The 19380-nt window shown below is 43.1% G+C and overlaps 1 long non-coding RNA gene across 1 annotated transcript; it reads left to right on the forward strand.

The window, feature by feature from the left end:
• The first annotated feature begins 225 nt into the window (after positions 1-225).
• On the forward strand, positions 226-18821 carry LOC142483314 (uncharacterized). The gene is made up of 10 exons (XR_012797300.1): positions 226-442; positions 1887-1990; positions 3223-3333; positions 5726-5845; positions 6866-6961; positions 8802-8913; positions 12540-12657; positions 13646-13743; positions 15308-15418; positions 18731-18821. It is a non-coding gene; the product is annotated as an uncharacterized LOC142483314 (long non-coding RNA).
• Positions 18822-19380: the final 559 nt, after the last annotated feature.

Consider the following 19380-nt stretch of genomic DNA (forward strand, 5'->3'; position numbering starts at 1 on the left):
GCTGATCACCCATAATATTGCATTAAAACATAGAATATCACTTAATTTCCAAAAGATTCAGTGATGCTGATAATGCAGAATCTCACAACATTTCCCATCATAATGCCATAATGCACAAGTGGGAGAAATAATCCTTGCTATATCTGTACATTGTGTGACGTATTACCTCCATGACCAATGAGAGCAAGTACATCTTCTGTATAGAGCGGCTGTGTTATGATGCAGTTATTGATCATCATTGACATAATCACAAGAATCTTATGCAAAGGGAAATTGTCCGCAGCGAAGTGAGATTTCAGCCCCCAAACGTCTGTAATATTAATGCAATGTCTTACTTTTGTTGCAGTGAACACTGAAGAGACGGATCTACTACAACACTGTACAGGATGAGCATACGCTACAAGCAGCAAAATGATCTTGCAGTTGACAGTATGTTGTTCTGGTAATGTGCACAATTATTATTTATGGGCTACACACCACAGTGCTGGACATATTCTGTTAACTTCAACTCTACTCCTAACATGGAGATGTCTTCCTGGTGTTACTGATTCAGTACATCATATGCACAGTGTGGTTATGATATGATGGATTGATTTAATGAACCCACCAACCAATGATGACATCTGCATCATCTTCTGTAAAGTGCAGCTACAGCATGATATTATCAGCATTTGGTGCGGTATAATCAGAGGTATCTATGTGCTTTTGTGCCTGTTTTAAGTCCTCCAGCTTAACGCCCCTACACCTCCCACTACACAGGCATACTTACTTATGCATACACTGACATCTGGCATACCTACACACACCCCAGGGCCACTTCCTTCCCCTGATGTCAGGGAGAGGATGGGCATGCAGAGTGCAGTAAGTCTCCACGTTACTCTGGCCAACAGTCTTGGCCTACCTCCAGCATCTGTCACCCACAACATCTGTTCCCTCCTTGTAAAGTGCTGAACTATCTCACCTGGGTCAGTGCTATAGCTGATCACAGTGCCCGATCAGGATGTCACTGTGACAGGCAGCAGTGCAGATTGACCGGTCAATCAATGCAGTGCCGCAACATATGCACTAAATGAGATTTCCGTGCCCCCAGTCAGGTTACTCCCTGGGCAGTGACCCTGCTCACACCCTCCCCTAGTTCCACCTCTGATCACAATTATCTCTCTTGGAGAGTGTAGCAAATTGGAGTTGGGGGAATCTCACCTCTGCCATGCATGGTCACAATCTGGGCACAGGACCCAAATAGTGGGCAATGTGGCACTTCTTACAGTAGAGAATAAGTAACTTTATTCTTTACTTGTGTATTAAGGACCTTATTTGCATTAAATTCAGTCCACATGGGACCAAGACTTTCTGGCTTACTGAACAAAGTGGAATTGTTTCGTAGAGGGTGGAGAATTGTATTTTATCTGAAATTACCCCCTCTGCACAAAATACAAACAATTATACCCATACAAGTACCTTGTGGAAGTTGTTGCCCTCTATCTTCCTGTGGTCTCTCCCTGTTTCTCACCGTGCCTCCTCCCATTTCCTTGCACCTCTGCGTCTCCGCATATATCCCTATACTCAGAGCCGGCTCCGGTCAGTGACATGGGATGCCCAAATATGAGCATACCCATATATGGGCATCCATGCCACTGACCGGAGCCCGCTCTGTTGCGGATATGGAGAGAGACTGGGAGATTTACATCCCCTTATAATTCATATGGTGCATAGTACCGGCACGTATTGTTTTACCGGTACTGTGTACCTTCCTACTTTCACACTGGTACAGTATATGCTGCAGTGGGACTGAGAGGGATATATTGGTAACACATAGTCATTGTTGGGGGAATTCAATCCATTTTGAAAATAGTAATGAAATGTTTTTTACTTTTCTTTTTTTTCAGTAATGAAGAATGAAACATTTCTGTTAAAATTGAATTGGAGGTGAACTGGATTCATCATCAACTCTGCACCAGTGTGAATTGATGTTCTTTAATGTTCTGATAAGGTACATGCAACATCTCTTCCTCAACCCCTGCACCACTCTCTGCCTCTTGCCTCTCTCTCTCCACCTCCCTGCTAAGCGTATTAACCCATCTAATGTAATCCACATTCCATGTCTCACTTTACTCTTCACTTCTCACGTGCCCTCTGGAATGACTGCTCTCTGACTAACAAGGTCTATTTGTACATGACCTCTTCTGCTCTCATCCACCACCTCTCATTCCCCTCACCCCTTTCCTACTCGATACCTCAGCTTAATTGAACTCTCTCCTCTGACATCTACCCTTATCTCTAACCTCTCCTCACTTTCTGCTTAAACTAACTATCTTGTTAACTTTTACAATGCTATCATCTCCTCCTCCTCCCTCCTCCTCCTCCCTCCTCCATCATATATATGCCCCTTCTAGGCTCTGACACACTCATCCCTCTAAGGCCATGATTATCATGGGCACATGCTTGGTCATCCACAGTGTGTGCGAGCGATGCAGAGCCGCCTCGGACCTCAGTGCAGGGATTGCTGCATACCCCCAGCATCTGTCACCCACAAACAATACACACACTAATACTCCCCACAATACACACTATAATACCTCCTCAATACTAATCTCCCCAATAATATTATAGCTCCAAACACAATATACACAACACCCTTACACAAGATACACAATCTAGTACTCTCCTCTGCACCTCTACACACCATATAATACTCCCACACACACAATATACACACTACCCTCCTACCCCCATAAAATACAACCAATAATACACACACACTTTGTGGATGTTGGGACCAGCTCCCGGCATGCACCAGTGAAAGAGAGAGGCCCGCAGAAGCTCGGAAGAACTCCCTCCATCCGTGCCTTCCTCCGTTTCACATCTTCTCCCTGTCTCTCTCTCTCCCTCCCTTTCCTTGCATCTCCCTGCGTCTTTACGTATACCCAGTCAGTGACGGCTCTGGTCACGTGATGCCTTAATATGGGCTTATCCATATATGTTCATCCACGTCACTAATGTGATGCCCGCACTGTTGCGGAGCTGGTACTTACGACGGGCACTTATTGTTTTATCAGTACTGCGTACCTGACTCTACCGGCCTACTTTCAACACTAGTACAATATGTGCTTCACTACGAGTGAGTGGGGAATATTGGCATCACACAGTCACTGTTGAATATGCCATTCAATCCATTTTGAAAATAGTAATGCAATGTGGTTTTGTTTTGTTTGCTTTTTGCAGTAATGAAGAATGGAAAAGTTATATTAAAATTAAATTGGAGGGGGACTAGATTCAGCATTTCATCATGAACTCTGCACTTGTGAGAATGTAACTTCTTGAATACCCTGACAGGTACACGCAACATTAAGACTATAATCTGCTGTGCAAGCTTTCGTGCTATACCTCCCCCTCAGGTTTTGATTTATACATTTGCTCCCTCAATTCATGTCCTCTAATATTTGAAAGCTCTCTCCTAGCATTTTCTCTTTACCACAGAACGTCATCCCAATGTAACCTCTCTCTTGTTCTTTCTGCTTGCTGTTTCCTCACTCCTCTGTTAAACTTTTCTAATTTCTCTAACTTCCACACTCCTGCTTTTATCCACATGTTCTCCTCTTTCCTTCCCCTACCTTTGCATGTGTCTACACACTGCACCATTTGTACAGACCTCTATTGCAGCTATTTCTGCACTGCTCAATGAAAAGCACTCTTTAATATCCTATTCTCTGTGCCCCCTCTCTCTGCGCCCCCTCTTTTGGCGCCTCCTCTCTCTGCGCCCCCTCTCTCTGCGCCTATCTGTCTCATTCTCTCTACGTCCCTCTCTCTCTACATAGAGCTATCTCTGTCTCTCTCTACACCTATCTCTGTGTCTCCTTCTATGTTTGCTGATGTGTGGGATATCTCTTATAATCTTGAACCTGCTCATATACACATCGGGCCTCCCTGCCTCTGCCTCCCTGCTAAGAGTGTTAACCTATCTAATGTAATCCACATTCCTTTCCTTACTTTTCTCTTCCCTTCTCCTATGCCATCTGGAATGTCCGTTCTCTGACTAACAAGGCTCTAGTTGTACATGACCTCTTCTGCTCTCATCATTCACAATCAGTCATTCCCCTCACCCCATCTTACCTGTCCCACTGATTTTCCACTGCTTAATTAAACTCTCCTCTGACATCTACTCTAACCTCTCTCTCTCTTTCCGCTTAAACTAACAATCTTATTAACTCTTACAATGCTATCCTCCTATCTATATGCCCCCTCTAGGCTCTGACACACTTGTCCCTCTAGCCCACACCCTTGGCTAAATTCCCAAACATGTTCATCACACTTCCACTCGCTGTTCTTAATGCCTATGAAGGAAATCACACAATTGATATTTGATTTTTCTACAGTAAAAATGTCTCCAGTCCTGTATAAAGCTGCTCTCTGGGGCCAAACCACACTACTTTTTTTTCCACATTCATCAACACACAAATTTAATTTACGCTGTCTTTTTTCCCCTGTATTTGACTCCCTCCACTAACCTTCTTCTCACACTTGCCATCCTTCCTTCACTTCTCCTCAAGCATTTGACTACTTCAGAGGCAAGGTGGATGCCACCCACAAGGAGATTCCTTCTGTCCCTTCCCCCTTCTCTCCTTCTACCTAATTCTCCTTCTGCGTTTGACTCCTTTTCTTCTCTTACAGAGCTGGAAGCTAATCATCTTCTCTTCTCCCTCTACCACATGCCCTCTAGATCGTATCCCCTCACACCTTACTGCATCTCTTAGTCCCCACTCTCACCCACATCTTCAATTCCTCCCTATTCTCTGGCTCTTTACCCTCTTACTTTAAGCCTGTAGTGGTCACCCTTTTCTCAGAAACAACCTACACCCTATGTGCCTTACTAACTACCGCCCTGTATCCCTCCTGCTGTTTGTCTCCTAATTGCTAGAATGTCAACATTCTTAAATCACATTCCCTCCTGGATCCTTTACAACCTGCCTTTCGTACAGCTCGTTCTACAGACTGTGCTTAAAGCAAATTCCCAAGGTCACTTTTCCCTACTAATCCTACTTGATCTATCTGCTGCGTTTGATGCTCTCAATCACTCTCCTCCTTCATATTCTAAACTCTCTCTTGGTATCCGTAACACAGTTCTATCCTGGTTTTCATCATAACTTTCCTGTCACACATTCTCCATCTCTGTTGCTAACATGTCTTCGTCTTCTATTGATCTGTCTGTGGGTATACATCAGGGCTCTGTTCTGAGATCTCTCTTTCTCTCTACATACTATCATTTGGTGACCTCATCAACTCTTTGTGACAATCCTATAAATAACAAATACAAATATCAGGTCATGGGAATAAGTGATTTGGACATAAAAGTAACATTTCGGAAGTGTGGACAACTAATACATCTTGTAGATTGCCTTTACAGTGTGATGTCATTGATTCAGTAGATTGTGTGCAGACCAGGACTGCAGTACAGTGTCACTCACATGGATGACTTGCGTGGTAGAAGCTCAAGAACAAGGATGTCAAACTCCAGTCCTCGAGGGCAGCAAACAGGCCAGGTTTTCAGGATATCCCTACTGAAAACCTGGCCTGTTTGGGACCCTCGAGGACTGGAGTTTGACATGCATGCTCTAGAAGGAGCACAGCTGTGGGTGGGAGGTGGATTTGCTTTGCATCAAATGGTTTGGAGCAAGGTTTATTGTATGTATTATCATAATAACAATGCAATGCTTAACTTTTATTTCAGGAGGGATGACTGCAGAACAGAAGTGAATATTGAAGCCATGTGTTCCTTTTCTTGCAAAAGAGAAAATTTGAAGGACAGTTGAAGAGAAGGAAAATTACTACACAGAGACAGATAAGCAATGTGTATATTTCTCATTTACCATTTAGTATTTGTCGTTTTATTGACTCCACACAATCCGGCTGCTACGGGTTTCACATTGAATATTTTCATCTCTACTCTACCCCTTCCTGTGATCTGAACCATGCAAGTTTTCGTTGATTCAATACATCATGAGTAGAGGGTGGCTACAGTATGAAGTAAAGACCCAAGGACCACATCTACTACCATTCATAACAAGAACATGTGCAGTAGCGCACAGCTGCAGTTCTATGTGATTGTTATGAAAGGTTGAGGTGGTTCAATTCTATGAATCTGGAGTGGGATGGATCCTGTTTGCATCATATGGTTTCATCTAGGCCAGTAGATTATATAACTCTCAGTACAGGTTACACATGGCATCAGTATTAGTGATTTAAAGAGGAGGAAAGCTTCAATGTGGAGAACAAAGCCAAGTAATGTTGAAGTTACTCCTTTTACCATTTACTTGGTCAGTCTGTACTGTCTACTCTCCACACAGCTGCTAAGGATCTTCCATTTTAAATACTTTCACCTCCTATTCTGCACTGCTTTGCTGCCCATTATTCAGAGATGCGTTCCAGTCATGTTTAGCACTCTGAATCTCTCTGCAGTCATTGGTTCAGCACATCATGGGTAGAGCATGGCTACAGATACAGCAAGCTATTATTATTTTACCGGCTGATCACCCATAATATTGCATTAAAACATAGAATATCACTTAATTTCCAAAAGATTCAGTGATGCTGATAATGCAGAATCTCACAACATTTCCCATCATAATGCCATAATGCACAAGTGGGAGAAATAATCCTTGCTATATCTGTACATTGTGTGACGTATTACCTCAATGACCAATGAGAGCAAGTACATCTTCTGTATAGAGCGGCTGTGTTATGATGCGGTTATTGATCATCATTGACATAATCACAAGAATCTTATGCAAAGGGAAATTGTCCGCAGCGAAGTGAGATTTCAGCCCCCAAACGTCTGTAATATTAATGCAATGTCTTACTTTTGTTGCAGTGAACACTGAAGAGACGGATCTACTACAACACTGTACAGGATGAGCATATGCTACAAGCAGCAAAATGATCTTGCAGTTGACAGTATGTTGTTCTGGTAATGTGCACAATTATTATTTATGGGCTACACACCACAGTGCTGGACATATTCTGTTAACTTCAACTCTACTCCTAACATGGAGATGTCTTCCTGGTGTTACTGATTCAGTACATCATATGCACAGTGTGGTTATGATATGATGGATTGATTTAATGAACCCACCAACCAATGATGACATCTGCATCATCTTCTGTAAAGTGCAGCTACAGCATGATATTATCAGCATTTGGTGCGGTATAATCAGAGGTATCTATGTGCTTTTGTGCCTGTTTTAAGTCCTCCAGCTTAACGCCCCTACACCTCCCACTACACAGGCATACTTACTTATGCATACACTGACATCTGGCATACCTACACACACCCCAGGGCCACTTCCTTCCCCTGATGTCAGGGAGAGGATGGGCATGCAGAGTGCAGTAAGTCTCCACGTTACTCTGGCCAACAGTCTTGGCCTACCTCCAGCATCTGTCACCCACAACATCTGTTCCCTCCTTGTAAAGTGCTGAACTATCTCACCTGGGTCAGTGCTATAGCTGATCACAGTGCCCGATCAGGATGTCACTGTGACAGGCAGCAGTGCAGATTGACCGGTCAATCAATGCAGTGCCGCAACATATGCACTAAATGAGATTTCCGTGCCCCCAGTCAGGTTACTCCCTGGGCAGTGACCCTGCTCACACCCTCCCCTAGTTCCACCTCTGATCACAATTATCTCTCTTGGAGAGTGTAGCAAATTGGAGTTGGGGGAATCTCACCTCTGCCATGCATGGTCACAATCTGGGCACAGGACCCAAATAGTGGGCAATGTGGCACTTCTTACAGTAGAGAATAAGTAACTTTATTCTTTACTTGTGTATTAAGGACCTTATTTGCATTAAATTCAGTCCACATGGGACCAAGACTTTCTGGCTTACTGAACAAAGTGGAATTGTTTCGTAGAGGGTGGAGAATTGTATTTTATCTGAAATTACCCCCTCTGCACAAAATACAAACAATTATACCCATACAAGTACCTTGTGGAAGTTGTTGCCCTCTATCTTCCTGTGGTCTCTCCCTGTTTCTCACCGTGCCTCCTCCCATTTCCTTGCACCTCTGCGTCTCCGCATATATCCCTATACTCAGAGCCGGCTCCGGTCAGTGACATGGGATGCCCAAATACTGCACCGACACACTTTATTCGAGCAAATACCCAGTATGTACCTGGCAGATACCTGGAATGCGCCGCTCCTCACCTCTGACAAGCCCCGTTGCGTTTGCCTTCCCAGCCTGGGTTCATGCCTGGCTGACGGGCGGCTGATCTGTTAAATGATAATGATTAGGATTTAATAGGCTGCAATGCTTCGCGTGTCTACCAGATGGCATAAATTCATGAATTGTAATGCAGTATATATATATATACTGTGCAGTATTGCAGCCAGCAGGAATAAAATGCTTCAATCCCTGCTTGGAAAATACCTCAATGCACTCGGGCAGAAAACAGTCACAAACCTCAATACACCCGGATATACCCGAATTCGTGGGACTAGCCGAGCTCGAATAAAGTGTGTCGCCAGTGTATGAGCATACCCATATATGGGCATCCATGCCACTGACCGGAGCCCGCTCTGTTGCGGATATGGAGAGAGACTGGGAGATTTACATCCCCTTATAATTCATATGGTGCATAGTACCGGCACATATTGTTTTACCGGTACTGTGTACCTTCTTACTTTCACACTGGTACAGTATGTGCTGCAGTGGGACTGAGAGGGATATATTGGTAACACATAGTCATTGGTGGGGGAATTCAATCCATTTTGAAAATAGTAATGCATTGTTTTTTACTTTTTTTTTGCAGTAATGAAGAATGAAAAAGTTCTGTTAAAATTGAATTGGACGTGAACTGGATTCAGCATTTCATCATCAACTCTGCACTAGTGTGAATTGACGTTCTTTAATGTTCTGACAAGGTACATGCAACATCTCTTCCTCTACCCCTACACCACCCTCTGCCTCTTGCCTCTCTCTCCACCTCCCTGCTAAGCGTATTAACCCATCTAATGTAATCCACATTCCTTGTCTCACTTTACTCTTCCCTTCTCACGTGCCCTCTGGAATGTCTGCTCTACGACTAACATGGTCTATTTGTACATGACCTCTTCTGCTCTCATCATCCACCACTTCTCATTCCCCTCACCCCTGTCCTACTCGATACCTCAGCTTAATTGAACTCTCTCCTCTGACATCTACCCTTATCTCTAACCTCTCCTCACTTTCTGCTTAAACTAACTATCTTGTTAACTCTTACAATGCTATCATCTCCTCCTCCCTCCTCCTCCATCATCTATATGCCCCTTCTAGGCTCTGACACACTCATCCCTCTAAGGCCGTGATTATCATGGGCACACGCTTGGTCGTCCACAGTGCGTGCGAGCGATGCAGGGCCTCCCCGTCGCCTCGGACCTCAGTGCGGGGATTGCTGGAGCGACAGGCATGCGCTAACTTTGCCTTCTGTTGTGTGCTTACTATAGACGCAGCCTAAACCATGCATTGGTTTAATTCACAAGCACGCTGTCATCACACTTCATCACATCACACTGCTGCTCTTAACACCTATGGAGGAAATCTCACAGTCTGATTTTCTACACTAAACCTTTGTCCTGTTCTGTAAAACTCTGCTCCTTTTTTTAAGGTCAAACACTACTTTTTCCTCACTCATCAACACTCCAATTTCATTCACACTGTCTTCTATGTATTTGAGTCCCACCACTGACTTTCTCCTCCCACTTAACATCCATCCTTTATTTCTCCTCAAGCCTTTGCTCACTTGAGGCAAGGTGGATGCCATCCACAAGTAGATTCGTTCTCTCCCTTCCCCCTCTCTCTTTTTCTATCTAGATCTCATTGCACTCTTGACTCCTTTTCTCCTGTCACAAAGCTGGAACCTGATCTTCTCTTCTCCCTCTACCACATGCCCTCTCAATCCTATATTCTCACTCTCACCCACATCTTCAATTCCTCCATATCCTTTGGCTCTTTCAACTCTTCCTTTTAAGCATGCAGTGGTCACCCCTATTCTCAAAAATAACCTTGACCTTGTGTGAATTTCTAACTATCGCCCTGTATCCGTCCTACCATTTGCCTCCTAATTGCTAGAACGTCTTGTGATCTCCCGTTTGATCAACATTCTTAAATCACATGCTCCTCTGGGCCCTTCACAATCTGCCTTTCCCAATGTAACCAATTATGTACATAAAGAAAATTCCCAAGGTCCATTTTACTTACTAATCCTGCTTGATCTCTCTTCTGCTTTTGATACTGTCAATCACTCTTCTCATTCATATTCTAAACTCTTTCTTCGTATCCGCAGCAAACTTATATCCTGGTTTTCATCATACTTCTCCATCACACATTCTCCATCTCTGTTGCTAACGTGTCTTTGTCTCCTGTTGTTTTGTCTGTTGGTATACCTCAGGACTCTGTTCTGGGACCTCTCTCACTACATACTATCACTAGTTGACCTTATCAACTATTTTGGCCCTTGATATCATCTCTATGCAGATGATACACACACCTATCCACCCTACCGTCACTCCTGCCATTTAGTTCCTAGTTTCGGGTCGCCTCCTGGCTATATCCTCCATGGATGACACTCTTCTGCCTTAAACCTAATGTCTAAAACTGAGCTCCTCATATTTCCCCCTAAATCTGGCCTAATATCACCTTTCTCCATCGCAGTAAACAGTACTACCATCATCCTGTCATGAAAGCACATTGCCTAGGAGTAACATTTGACTCTTCCCTTTCCATCTTCATTCACGACACTGGCTAAAGTTTGTCGATTCTTTCTCTGTAATATTTCCAAGATTTGCCCTTTTCTCTGTCAATCTACTGCTAAAACGCCAATGCATGCCCTTATCGTATGGGTTAACATACTGCTAACAGGGCTCCCTGCTTCACAACTTTCTCATTTGCAATCTATCCAAAACTCTGCTGCTTGAATAATTTCCCTTTCTCCCACAACAGTATCTGCTCATCTCCTCCTCCTCCTTAAATCCCTCTCCTTGCTTCCCATCAAGTTTCAGATCACCTACAAAGTTCTCCTCCTTACCTTTTTGTTAAGGTTCTCTATTAGTGGTGTACCGAGTACCCGGCGTTACCCGACACATTTCCAGCTACCCGGACATTACTCGAAACCGGCCACTGAGAAGTGGACTTGGCCGGGTAATACCCGGCGTCGGGTAATGTCAGGGCAGCTGGAAATAATCTTTTATACTTACCTTTCCTAAGACATCTAGGATCAGCAGCAGCAGTCCTCTGATGTTGGCAGCATCAGAGGTGTCTTCACCTGGCGGGGGGAGCTGCAGGAATCACTTCCACAGCACCGAAGCAGGTAAGCTGTGTCTGTGAGCCTGCAGCTCCCCCGCCGGCTGAAGACACCACAGATGCTGCCACCGTCACAGGACTGCTGCTGATCCTAGATGTCACCGCCACCCGGAAGGTAAGTGCCAAACCGTGTACCCGACCGGGTAGAACCTTTCATTTTGGCCGGGTACCCGTTACCCATTTTTTTATAGTTGAGGACCCAGTCCAACACTATTCTCTATTCATCTGCTCCTTCCTACATATCATCTTTGGTCTCGTTATGCCCTTCCTCGTCTCCTAAGCTCTACTAATAACTGTCTCCATTATACTTCTTACACCTCTACTGCGCACTCGCTCTCTTGCCTGAAACCCTTTCCCATCAATTTACCTGTGAAACTCACACACACTCAGTATATGCCAACATACCCTCTTCCACCCACATTTAAGATCAACCTTAAAATTCACAACTTAAATGAAGCATTTCAATAGCTTTTACTCGTTGCTACTGTCACTCATTCAGTCACTAACTATTGTTCCCAAGAAGTGCTTTATACTACAAGTACCCACCATTAAGGACAAGCATTGTCATCTACTGCACTTGTTCCCCCACCTGTTGTCTCTCTGTAAGTCTCCTTACATTTCTCTTAGATTGTAAACTACCCAGGACAGGGATTTACTTTCCTATTGTCTGTTTTTGTTTGTTGAACTTATTGTATAATAATTTCCTGTACTTTTTGGTCTCTCTTGTAAAGCGCTGAGTACACAATGGGTGGTATATAAATAGAGATATATGCAGAGTCTAGAGACAAGGCACACGTGTATAGGTAGCTACAGTTTATCCGGGACCGTATGCATCCTTGAAGTGCCTGTCCCAGTTATTTTCTATTGATTGCAATGTAGGAGTGTCTGTCCTGTCTTATTTTTTTTATTATTATTATCATTATTATTATTATATATACAAAGATATATACAAAGATTGTTTCCTGTCGTTAGCATGACATTGTGTGACACAGTGTGATGTCATTGATTCAGTAGATTGTGTGCAGACCGGGACTGCAGTACAGTTTCACTGACATGAATAACTTGTGTGGTAGAAGCTCTAGAAGGAGCACAGCTGTGGGAGGGAGGTGGATTTGCTTTGTATCACATGGTTTGGAGCAAGGTTCATTGTATGTATCGTCAATAATAATTATAATAATAATAATGCAATGCTTAACTTTTTTATTTCAAGAGGAAAGACTGCAGAACAGAAGTGAATATTGAAGCCATGTGTTCATTTTCTTGCAAAATAGAAAATTGAAGGACAGTTGAAGAGGAGGAAAATGACTACACAGAGACAGATAAGCAATGTGTATATTTCTCATTTAGTATTTGTCGTTTTATTGACTCCAAAAAATCCGGCTGCTAAGGGTTTCGCATTGGACATATTCACCTCTACTCCACCCCTTCCTGTGATCTGTACCATGCAGATTTTTGTTGATTCAATACATCATGAATAGAGTGTGGCTACAGTATGAAGTACTGACCCAAGGACCACATCTACTACCATTCATAACAAGAACATGTGCAGTAGCGCACTGCTGCAGTTCTATGTTATTGCTATGAAAGGTTGAGGTGGTGCAATCATATGAATCTTGAGTGGGAGGGATCCTGTTTGCATCATTTAATTTGATCTAGGCCAGTAGAGTATATAACTCTCAGTACAGGTTACATATGGCATCAGTATTAGTGATTTAAAGAACAGAAAAACAGGAGTGGAGAACAAAACCAAGTAATGTTGAAGTTACTACTTTTTACTATTTACTTGGTCAGTCTGTACTGTCTACTCCCCACACAGCTGCTAAGGGTTTCCATTTGAGATACATTCACCTTCTACTCTGCACTACTGTGCTACCCTCTATTCAGAGATGAGTTCAAGTCATGTTTACCACTCTAAATCGCTCTGCAGTCATTGATTCAGCACATCATGGGTAGAGCATGGCTATAGATACAGCAAGCTTTATTTTACCCTAATATTGCATTAAAAAATAGAATATCACTCAGTTTCCTACAGATTTACTGATGCTGATAATGCAGAATCTCACCCTCCCATCATAATACACCAGAGGAAGAAATAATCCTTGCTATATATGTACATTGTGTGACATATTGCCTCCATGACCATTGATGGCAAATACATATTCTGTATAGAGCAGCTGTGTTATGATGTAGTTGTTATTGATCATCATTGAGATATAATCACAAGAATCTTATGCAAAGGGAAACTGTCATTAGCATAGTGGGATTTCAGCCCCCAAACTTCTGTAATATTAATGCAATGTCTTACTTTTATTGCAGTGAACACCGAAGAGACGGATCTACTACAACACTGCACAGGACAAGAGTATACACTACAAGCAGCAAAATGATCATGCAGTTGACAATATGTTGTTCTGGTAATGTGCACAATTATTATGTATGGGCTCCACACCACAGTGCTGGACATATTTTGTTAACTTCAACACTACCCCTACCATGGAGATGTCTTCCTGTGATTGGTGTTACTGATTCAGTACATCATATGCACAGTGTGGCTATTATATGATGGATTGATTTAATGAACCCACCAAACACTGATGACATCTGTATCATCTTCTGTAAAGTGCATCTACAGCAGGATATTATCAGCATTTGGGGTGATATAATCAGAGGCATCTATGTGCTTTTGTGCTGGGTAAAGTCCTCCAGCTGAACCGCCCCCCGCCCCCCACCCCCCTACACCTCCTGCCACACAGGCAAACTTACTTACACACACAGCACACTTACTTATGCACACTGACACTTGGCATACCTACACACACACACCCCACAGCCACTGGCATGCATGCAGAGTCCTGGGCATGCAGGATGGGCATGCAGAGTACAGAATATCTCCACCTTGCTCTGGCCCGTACTCTTGGCCTACCCCCAGCATCTGTCACCCACAACCTCTGTTCCCTCCCTGTAAATTGCTGCACTAACACACCTTGGTCAGCGCTGCAACCGATCACAGCACCGGATCATGTCACTGTGATAGGAAGCAGTGCTAATTGACCGGTCAATCAATGCCACGTGGCAACATACGCACCAAAAGAGATTTCCATGCCCCCTGACAGGCTACTCCCTGGGCAGTGACCCTGCTCATCTTCCACCTCTGATCACAATATTCTCTCTTGGAGAGTGTAGCAAATTGGAGTTGGGGGAATTTCACCTCTGCAGTGCATGTAGAGTCCTGTATGCAGAGTACAGAAAGTCTCCACCTTAGTCTGGCCCGTACTCTTGGCCTACCCACAGCATCTGTCACCCACAAATAATACATACACTAATACTCCCCACAATACACACTTTAATACCTCCTCAATAATAATCTCCCCAATAATATTATAGTCTTAAACACAATATACACAATACCCCCTAACACAAGATACCCAATCTAACACTCTCCTCTGCACCTCAACATAATATACACACTATAATACCCTACACACAATATAATACTCCCACACACACACACAATATACACACTATCCTCCTACCACCATAAAACACAACCAATAATACACACACACTTTGTGGATGTTGGGACCAGCTCCTTGCATGCACCAGTGAAAGAGAGAGGCCTGCCATCCGTGCCTCCCTCCGTTTCCCATCTTCTCCCTGTCTCCCTCCCTTTCTTTGCATCTCCCTGCATCTTTGCGTATACCCAGTCAGTGACGGCTCCGGTCACGTGATGCCTTAATATGGGCTTATCCATATATCTGTTGCAGAGATGGAGAGAGACCTGGAGATTTTACATTTCCTTATAATTCATATTGGTACTTAGTACGGGCACTTATTGTTTTATCAGTACTGGGTACCTGACCGTACTGGCCTACGAGTGAGAAGGCAATATTGGCATCACACAGTTACTGTTGAATATGTCATTCAATCCATTTTGAAAATAGTAATGCAATGTGGTTTTGTTTTGTTTGCTTTTTGCAGTAATGAAGAATGAAAAAGTTATATTAAAATTAAATTGGAGGGGAACTGGATTCAGCATTTCTTCATGAACTCTGCACTTGTGAGCATTGACCTTCTTGAGTGCCCTGACAGGTACACGCAACTTTAAGACTATAATCTTCATCAACTGCTGTGCAAGCTTTCGTGCTATACCTCCCCCTCCGGTTTTGATTTATACATTTGCTCTCTCAATTCATGTCCTCTAATATCTGGAGGCTCTCTCCTAGCATTTCTCTCTACCACAGCACGTCATCCCAATGTAACCTCTCTCTTGTTCTTTCTGTTTACTGTTTCCTCACTCCTCTGTAAAACTTTTCTAATTTCTCTAACTTCCACACTCCTGCTTTTATCCACATGTTCTATACACTTTCCTTCCCCTACCTTTGCATGTGTCTACACAAAGCACCATTTGTACAGACCTCTATTGCAGCTATTTCTGCACTGCTCAATGAAATGCACTCCTGCACATCCTATTCTCTTCCACCTTCCCTCATTCTCTACGCCCCCCTCTCAAAGCCCCCTCTCTCTATGTCTCCTCTCTCTACGCCTATCTGTCTCATTCTCTTGACGCCCTTCTCTCTCTACATATCCCTATCTCTGTCTCTCTCTACACCTATCTCTGTGTCTCCTTCTATGCTCGCTGATGTTGGGGGATATCTCTTATAATCTTGGACCGGCTCATATACACATCAGGCCTCCCTACTAAGAGTGTTAACCTATCTAATGTAATCCACATTCCTTTCCTTACTTTTCTCTTCCCTTCTCCTGTGCCCTCTGGAATGTCCACTCTTACTAACAAGGCTCTAGTTGTACATAACCTCTTCTGCTCTCATCAGTCACAATCAGTCATTCCCCTCACCGCATCTTACCTGTCCCACTGATTTGCCTCTGCTTAATTAAACTCTCCTCTGACATCTACTCTAACCTCTCTTCTCTCTTCTCTCTCTTTCTTTCTGCTTAAACTAACAATCTTATTAACTCTTACAATGCTATCCTCCTATCTATATGCCCCCTATAGGCTCTGACACACTCATCCCTCTAACCCACACCTTTGGCTAAATTCCCAAACACACTCATCACACTTCCACTCGCTGTTCTTAATACCTACGGAGGAAATCTCACACTTTGTTTGATTTTTCTACAGTAAAAATGTCTCCTGTCCTGTATAAAGCTGCTCTCTAGGGCTAAATACACTACTTTTTTCCACACTCATCAACACTCAAATTTAATTTACGCTGTTTTTTTTCTCTGTATTTGACTCCCTCCACTGACCTTCTCCTCCCACTTGCCATCCTTCCTTCACTTCTCCTCAAGCATTTGACTACTTCAGAGGCAAGGTGGATGCCACCCAAAAGGAGATTCCTTCTGTCCCTTCCCCCTTCTCTCCTTCTACCCAAATCTCCTTCTGCACTTGACTCCTTTTCTTCTCTTACAGAGCTGGAAGCTAATCATCTTCTATTCTCCCTCTACCACATGCCCTCTAGATCGTATCCCCTCACACCTTACTGCATCTCTTAGTCCCCACTCTCACCCACATCTTCAATTTCTCCCTATTCTCTGGATTTTTGCCCTCTTACTTTAAGCCTGTAGCGGTCACCCTTTTGTCAGAAACAAACTACACCCTATGTGCCTTACTAACTACCGCTCTGTATCCCTCATGCTGTTTGCCTTCTAATTGCTAGTGTCAACATTCTTAAATCACATGCCCTCCTGGATCCTTTACAACCTGCCTTTCGTACAGCACGTTCTACAGACTGTGCTTAAAGCTAATTCCCAAGGTTTTTCCCTACTAATCCTACTTGATCTATCGGCTGCGTTTGATGCTCTCAATCACTCTCCTCCTTCATATTCTAAACTCTCTCTTGGTATCAGTAACAAAGTTCTATCCTGGTTTTCATCATAACTTTCCTGTTACACATTCTCCATCTCTGTTGCTAACATGTCTTCGTCTTCTATTGATCTGTCTGTGGGTATACATCAGGGCTCTGTTCTGAGATCTCTCTTTCTCTCTACATACTATCATTTGGTGACTTCATCAATGCTTTTGGCCTTAGATATAATCTCTATGCGGATGATACACACACAAATCTATCCACCCCTGTTCTCACTCCTGCAATCCAGTCCCTACTCTTGGGTTGTCTCCTGGCTATATGCTCATGGATGGCACTCCACTGCCTTAAACTTAATGTCTAACACTGGGCTCATATTATCCCCTTTCTCCATCACAGTAAACAGTACTACCATCTATCTTGTCATCAAACATGTTGCATAGGAGTAACATTTGGCTCTTCAATTCCATCTCCATTCACATGCACGGCTATGGGTAAAATGTGTTGCCTCTTTCTCTGTAATATTGCCAAGATCTTCCCTTTCCCCTCTCAACCTACTGCTAAAACTCCAATGTATACTGTTATCCTATAGGTTATTTTAACATACTACTAACAGGCCTCCATGCTTCACAACTTTCTCCTATGCAAAACTCTGCTGCTTGAATTATCTCACTTTCTCCCACAACAGTCTCTGCTCATCTCCTTAAATCCCTGTCCTGGCATCCCATCAAGTTTTTGTATCACCTACAAAGTTCTCCTCCTTACCTTTTTGTTAAGGCTCTCCATTAATCTGCTCCTTCTTGCATATCATCTTTGATCTCTCGTTATGCCCTTGCTTGTCTCTTGCACTATAACCATAACTGTCTCCTGTAAACTTCTTTCACCTCTACTGTTCTCTCACTTGCCTGAAACCATTTTCCATCACTGCACCGTACATGTGAAACTTCCTCACACTCAGTATATGCCAACATAACCTCTTCCACCCACATGTAAGACCAATCTTAAAATTCACGACTTAAATCAAGCATTTAAAAAACTTTGACTCGTGGCTACTGTCCCACACCCACAGTCACTGCTAACAACTATTGTTCCCAAGATGTGCTTTCTACTAATTGTACCCACCATTAAGGACAAGCATTGTCATCTACTGCACTTCTTCCCCCAACTGCTGCCTCTCTTTAAGTCTTCTAACATTTCTATTAGATTGTAAAGTTCCCAGGGCAAGGATTTACTTTCCTATAATCTGTTTTTATTTGTCGCACTTATTTTTTAATTATTTTTCCCCTCTCCCCTAATGATATACATATAGGTTTTCCTGTCATTTGCATGACAGAGTTATTATGGTTAACTATTGCATCATGTAGACTGCCTTTTCAGTGTGATGTAATTGATTCAGTACTTTGTGTGCAGACTGTGACTGCAGTACAGTGTCACGAACATTAATGACTTGTGTGGTAGAAGCTCTAGAAGGAACACAGCTATGGGAGGGAGGTGGATTTACTTTGGATCGCATGGTTTGGCGCAAGGTTCATTGTATGTATGATCATAACCATGCAATGCTTAACTTTTATTTCAGGAGGGAAGAACAGTGAATATTGAAGCCATGTGTTTCTTTTCTGTCAGAAGAGAAATTTTGAAAGACAGTTGAAGAGGAGGAAAATGACTACACAGAGACAGATAAGCAATGTGTATATTTCTCATTTAGTATTTGTCGTTTTGTTGACTCCACACAATCCAGCTGCTAAGGGTTTCGCATTGGACATATTCCCCTCTACTCTACCCTTCCTGTGATCTGTACCATGCAGGTTTTTGTTGATTCAATACATCATGAGTAGAGTGTGGCTGCTGTATGAAGTATTGACCCAAGGACCACATCTACTACCATTCATAACAAGAACATGTGCAGTAGCGCACTGCTGTAGTTCTATGTGTTTTATTAAAGGTTGAAGTGGTGCAATCATATGAATCTGGAGTGGGATGAATCCTGTTTGCATCATATGGTTTCATCTAGGCCAGTAGAGTATATCTCTCAGTACAGGTTACACATGGCATCAGTAGTAGTGATTTAAAGAACAGAAAAAACAAGAGAAACTTCAATGTTGATAACAAAGCCAAGTAATGTTGAAGATACTCCTTTAACTATTTATTTGATCAGTCTGTACTGTCTACTCCCCACACAGCTACTAAGTCTTCCATTTGAGATACATTCACCTCCTACTCTGCACT

This window comes from Ascaphus truei, unplaced genomic scaffold (assembly GCF_040206685.1).
Source record: "Ascaphus truei isolate aAscTru1 unplaced genomic scaffold, aAscTru1.hap1 HAP1_SCAFFOLD_3191, whole genome shotgun sequence".
NCBI lineage: Eukaryota > Metazoa > Chordata > Amphibia > Anura > Ascaphidae > Ascaphus > Ascaphus truei.